Raw genomic sequence first — 6,000 nt, 5'->3', positions numbered from 1 at the left:
TTATTAATGCTTATAAATATGTTAAGGGCAGATGTCAAGAGCATGGGGCCAAACTCTTTTCAATAGTGCCCTGCGACAGTCAAGGGGCAACAGGTACAAACTAGAACACAGGAAGTTTCACCTGAACATGAGGAAAAAATTCTTTACTGTGAGTGTGACAGAATACTAGAACAGGCTGCCCAGAGAGACTGTGGAACCTCCCTCTCTGGAGATATTAAAAATCTGCCTGGATGTGTTCCTATGCAACCTAGATGAACCTGCATTACCTGAGGGAGTTGGACTACATGATCTCCAGAAGTCCCTTCCAACACCTTCCATTCTGTGATTCTGTGAAAATAACCTTGAGGAAAAATCAGTGTCTTGGGTTTGGGCGTTTTTTTCAAGGTGTGTGGCGTTGAACCTGCAAAAGAGGTACACTTTGATTTGAATCATAGGCTATGTGAAACAGAGCTTTTCATCCCTAAACCATACTCCTGAATTTGGCATATGAAAGGGGAAAGAACCACAAGCCCTCACCAGGTGATGTTTTTGCTCTGGCCTGTGTTGAAATGAGACACTGGGTAAAACTATGTCAGCAGATTACAGTAAGTCATCATTGCATCTGGTACAGATCTACAATTGCAACAGAATGATTATTGACTGGCCTTGCAGGAATTAAGCTTGTCAGCCTTTCCCAATTTCCATGAAGCAATTGTAAAGTTCTTTAGTTCATTATCCATAAAGGATGAGCAAGTTTGTACTGAGGCTGACCTGTCCCAGAGATACCCAGTTATGTGCTTTATATAGTCAACTCTTTCATGCTGATCTTCTGCCCCCCTGTAGTCCATTACACATAGAGCCAGAGCACATTGTCAAACTAAGTGAGGAAAGTGCTGTTCTGAGTCTTCCAACACTAACTTCACCCACCCTCATCAGGCAACTTCCCTTAAGCAGCTTTGCATTAAACCATTTAATGGTAGTTTGATGCAAAATTTAACTTTCCAACTTTCACATCTTCCTTATACTGCGTTAGATAGAAGTTCAGGTGTATGCAGTCTCTAGCAAATTCTGTTTCAAACTCATGCGCAATCATTGTGATATGCACTGAAGTCCCAGGCTCGCAACAGCTCTTTTTCCAGCTCAGTCACTGCACTTAATGGCAGAATTAAGAGGGTTACTCAAGAAAGAACAATGAAAGGTAATATCTCTCATTTTTTTCCTGAGGGCAGAGTACCCTAAAGAGTTTACATTTTTTACTCCTGTTAAGTATTTGTGAAGTATTGCTTTGGGTAGCTAAAGGACATGTTTTTTTCAGTCAAGCTGCTAGACTTTCCCCAGCCTTTGATGCATTTCAAAGCTTCATTATCACCTTCAGTTCATCAGTACAAATGGTAGCTTTCTCAGGTTGGCACTGTTGTAACGATTCTTCTTTGTTTCCTCACCTCTTCCCTAACCAAATTATCGCCTCACTGTTTTCCTAGAGATTTCTGGGAAGGTGTCATGTCTCTGACCCGCTACCTGTTTAACATCCTAATTGGCTCTTAGTTGGGAACTGTTCTTCAAGCCCGCCTGCTTTTTCGAAACTTCACAAAGGAATTTCTATAGGTTCATGGATTTGAATGTACTTTGTCTCCTATGCACTGTCTCTTGAAAGACCTAATGCAAGAACTGATGCTTATCAAGTTCTCTATTCAAATGTCATGAAAGATAATGCTAGTGATAGTACTTTCTCACTCTGTACTTCCCAGAAACTTACCTCTTGGTTATTTTTCAGGCTGCAAGATCATGATCTTTGAACAAAGCCATCCCTATTTGCCTGTTCTATCAGTTCACTTTTTTGCCTACTTGTTCCCCATTTTGCTGCCAAGTAGTTTCCTTCAGCTGGCAGTTTAGGTATTGTTTTTTTTTCAGTTTAGACACAGGCCTGGCCAGTCTGCTGAGGCAGATGTTTATGTTAAAGAATATGCCTGAGATGTAGACAATCAAAACCCTGTTTACTCAGAATCACCCCAGCAACCATTAGTCACTCTCTGCAAATAGTTGGGGACTTTCTTGGGTAAGAACCACTTCCTGTGGTTTCTTTCCTTACAAGTTCCCTCTTGCTACATTTCTGAATCTGAAACTTCTTTGCTAGAATCATAGAATCATTTAGGTTGGAAAAGTTGTAGGTTGTTTTTAGAACCATAGAATCATAGAATAGTTAGGGTTGGAAGGGACCTGAAAGATCATCTAGTTCCAAATGGGCAGGGACATCCCATCCCACTAGAGCAGGTTACCAAAGCCCCATCCAGCCTGGCCTTGAACATCTCCAGGGATGGGGCAGCCACAGCTTCCCTGGGCAACATGTTCCAGTGTCTCACCACTCTCATGGTGAAGAAATGTCTAGTCTAAATCTGCGCTTCTTCTCCAGTTTATACCCATTCCCCCTCATCCTACCACCACAAGCCTTTATGAATAGTCCCTCTCCAGCTTTCTTGTAGGCCCCTTTCAGGTACCGGAAGGTGGCTATAAGATCTCCTCAGAGCCTTCTCTCCTCCAGGCTGAACAAGCACAACTCTCTCAGCCTGTCCTCATAAGGGAGGTGCTCCAGCCCTCCGATCATCCTTGTAGCCCTCCTCTGACCCATTCTAACATCTCCATATCCTTCTTATGTTGAGGATTCCAGAACTGGACACAGTACTCCAGATGAGGTCTCACAAGAGAAAATTTAAATTGCAGCCAGAGCTACTACCCTCATGTTTAGTGCTCCAATCCATTGAGGTAGTCCCTAGTTATTTGTGAAGGGAGCAGACTTTTTTTCCATCTATACAAATGGAAGTCAATATACTCTACATCCCACTCCTCTGTGCAGGACAAATTCCCTGAACAGCTCTGACACCACACAAACCCTCCCATTGTGTAGGTGCACTGTGGAGAGCAGATCTTGTGTCCTGGGCAATTTGGACTCTCATGGTCCACTTAAAGCCCTGTGCTCAGGTATCATATTAAGGACAGTGGGACGTGTATTTCAAGGCCACTAGCCAGAATGAAGTGACAACATTCAGGCTTTGGAGACTTTGCCTAGTCTTAGGGTTTAATCACTAAAAAACCAGCTCTGCAAACAGACATGTGCCAAGTGTCAGGGGACAGGACAAGGGAGGATGGCCTCAAGCTCCACCAGGAGAGGTTCAGAATGGAAATCAGAAAAAAAAAATTCACAGAAAGGGTCATTGAGCACTGGAACAGGCTGCCCAGGGAGGTGGTTGAGTCACCTTCCCTGGAGATGTTTAAAGGATGGGTGGATGAGGTGCTGAGGGACATGGTTTAGTGATTGATAGGAATGGTTGGACTCAATGATCCAAGAGGTGTTTTTCAATCTAGTGATTCTGTGATTCTGATTCTGTGCAGGAATCTCACATATGAAACAGCAGGCACCTGTAGCCTTTAAGCTTCTCAAGAGAAGAGCTGTGAGGCTGGAAATCTGCAACTGTGGGTACAGTACCTAATCCTTTTATGTGTGCAGTTCTGACAGCTCTGATGCTGATTCACTCATCAGTGGCATCTTACTCAACCTCTGTGGTGCTGGCTTTCTTTCAGCACTAATAAACTGTACTCAGTAATTAGATGAACACAACCTGGTATACGCTGCAAGAGTAGTAAGAGGATACAGAAGCGCCACATCTTGTCGATTCTCATGTTGGGTTGAAGAGATCTTTCCAAGGGTGTATCTTTTACAGGTGCAGCGAGAAAATTGCTATTCGTGGCAAACGTAGGTACTCGAGGCTGAGTAGACGTGCTGGTTTTCCTAATGCTCGTAGAACAAAACGTGTAATTCACTTAGTATGCCAACATTCCTCCTGATCATTTTAAAGACAGAGAACCCCTGCTTTAAGCAGAAAAGAGAAGGACGTGTCATAACCTTGGAGGACACTCAAGGGACCGCTTGCCCTGCCCCTCCGCCATGGATTTAGCGAGCTCTCGGTCCTCTCCCTCCCCTGGCCGCCCCGCTCCCCGCAGCCGCGGCGCCGGGCGGAGCCGGGGGAAGGCGGAGGGCAGGGCAGGGGCTCGGGGAGGGGCTGAGGAGCCGCGGCAGCCGCCCCAGCGCCCCGGGGAGCGCGGAGGCGGCCGCCGGAGGAGCCGCGCGACCCGGGTAAGGAGAGGAGCCCTGCGGGCAGCAGCCTTTTCTCGCCTGCTTTTTTTCTGACGTTTCCCCCCGAGGGTTGCGGCGCGGTGCCCTGCGGCGGGGAGCGCTGCTGCGGGCGATACCGGCGGCGGAGGGGACCGCGGGAGAAGGGGCGGCTCGAGGGGGGCACAGGGCCGAGTTCTGCCGGGAGTGGGCCCTCTCCCCTGCCCCCAGTGCGCTTGGCGGCTCCCGCTGCAGAGCCACGCCGCCTCCCTTTCAGCCTGAGCTGGGCGTGTGGGAACCAGGGCCGGGCAAGGCGGGGGAGAGAAGCCGCATCCCCGGGCAGCCTGAGCTTATCCGCATCCCTGCTCCGCATCCCCGGGCAGCCTGAACTGCTCTGCATCCCTGGGCAGCCCGAGCTTATCCGCATCCCTGCTCCGCATCCCGGTGCGGTCTGAGCTGGTCTGCATCCCTGCTCCGCATCCCCGCTCCGCATCCCTGGGCAGCCTGAGCTTCTTTGCATCCCTGCTCCGCATCCCTGCTCCGCTTCCCGGGCAGCCTGAGCCGCTCCGCGTCCCCGCTCCGCACTCCCGGGCCGGCAGCCGCTCGGTGGCAGAGGGGAGGTCAGAGCAGAGGCGCTGCGCCTTCCTCTTTCCCTCGGCCGGATATATAGTATCAGACACAGGACGGGGAGGAGAGGTTTGTATTTTTTTTTCTTTTTTTTTTTTTTTTCCTTCCCCTCCTCCTTTTCCTTTGCCGGAGTTGCTTGTGTGCTCGGGAAGGTGGGGGCAGCGGTTTGGAGACCGGAAAAGCGGTAAATTGAAGGTAACGACCCGCTGGGGGACATTGAGAGGGGAAACGAGAAAAAATACAAACCTCAAAACGGGTTAGGGAGGAGGAGGAGGCGGAGGAGGCGACGCTGTGGAGGGATGATGCTGCCCAGGAAGGGAGGGAAGCGGAAGGGGGGAGCCGGGCGGGGGCGATGGGGCTGGGCGGCTGCCGTGGTGGCGGGGGCTGTGCCGGGTCGTGCCGGGCTGGTACCGCGGGCAGAGCCTTCCCCGGGGCAGCGGAGAGCCGGGAGGAGCGGGGACGGAGCCCTCGAGGCCGGGCGGTGCCCTGGGGGCAGCGGCGGCCCCAGCCCAGCCGGCGCTTCGGCTTCTCCTTGGCGGAGTCGGAGCCGGAGCGTAGCCCCGGGAATGGGGAGGGGAGCGGCGCTGCGGGGTGTGTGGGATCCTCACTGCGATGCCGTAGAAAAAGATGGAAAGACCTAATATAATTTTCGGGGAGGCTTGTCTTTTTGTTTTCCTGCTGTTAGGCCCATACATACATATATATATATATGTATAGAGAGTTGTGTTAGGCAGCAATAGAGTTCTAGTCGTATGAGCAGGGCTCCTTATTCTAAGCCTTGGTCCCGTTTTCTGTCCTACGACTGGGAAATTGCTGTTATCACAGCAAAGAATATGCTACAGTGGATGCTTCCTTTGCTTTCTTATTATATTTTTTTCTTCAGTTGCCCTTTGACTGGATAACCCTGCTGCCCACACCGCGCCACAAAGATTTAATCCCAATTTTGTTACAGGATCCTGTGAGCATATCCTTGGTTTTCTGGATAGAGACATGTGACCTTGGCTTGTCTTACACAGTTCTTTATAGTAATGATGTTATTCAGAACAGTTTGCTTTTACATTTGCCTCAGAGCCTTTTAAGGGCATAAATAGAGAGATGGATAACTAATGGCAGAGCATTATCTTGAAGTGGGACGAGGTAAAACTAAATGGGAGCTGCTTCATCCAGAAATATTACACTATACATTCAGTCAAAAGCCTAGTTTTCCATCTTTGTTTAGACCAAGGTTTTGCTATCTGTGAAGGTCATTATTAGGCCAGAAAAATGTACTCCAAAATCCATATCTGCTC

General features: G+C 49.2%; 1 protein-coding gene across 3 annotated transcripts in view; it reads left to right on the top strand.

Annotated features, from left to right (window-relative positions):
• The first annotated feature begins 4,084 nt into the window (after positions 1-4,084).
• FAR2 (fatty acyl-CoA reductase 2) overlaps positions 4,085-6,000 on the top strand; it is a 150,000-nt gene continuing 148,084 nt past the window's right edge. Inside the window, exon 1 of one of the 3 annotated variants that reach the window (XM_069864254.1) lies at positions 4,085-4,108. The gene's annotated coding sequence lies outside the window, so the exon portion shown is untranslated. Of the gene's footprint in view, positions 4,109-4,777; positions 4,907-6,000 lie in introns of those variants that run through there. The other 2 variants (XM_069864239.1, XM_069864248.1) reach the window with 2 other exon arrangements.

Source organism: Phaenicophaeus curvirostris, chromosome 1 (assembly GCF_032191515.1).
Source record: "Phaenicophaeus curvirostris isolate KB17595 chromosome 1, BPBGC_Pcur_1.0, whole genome shotgun sequence".
In the NCBI taxonomy this organism is placed as follows: domain Eukaryota; kingdom Metazoa; phylum Chordata; class Aves; order Cuculiformes; family Cuculidae; genus Phaenicophaeus; species Phaenicophaeus curvirostris.
Note: the sequence above shows the minus strand (reverse complement) of the source record. Positions and strands in the feature narration are given on the sequence as shown.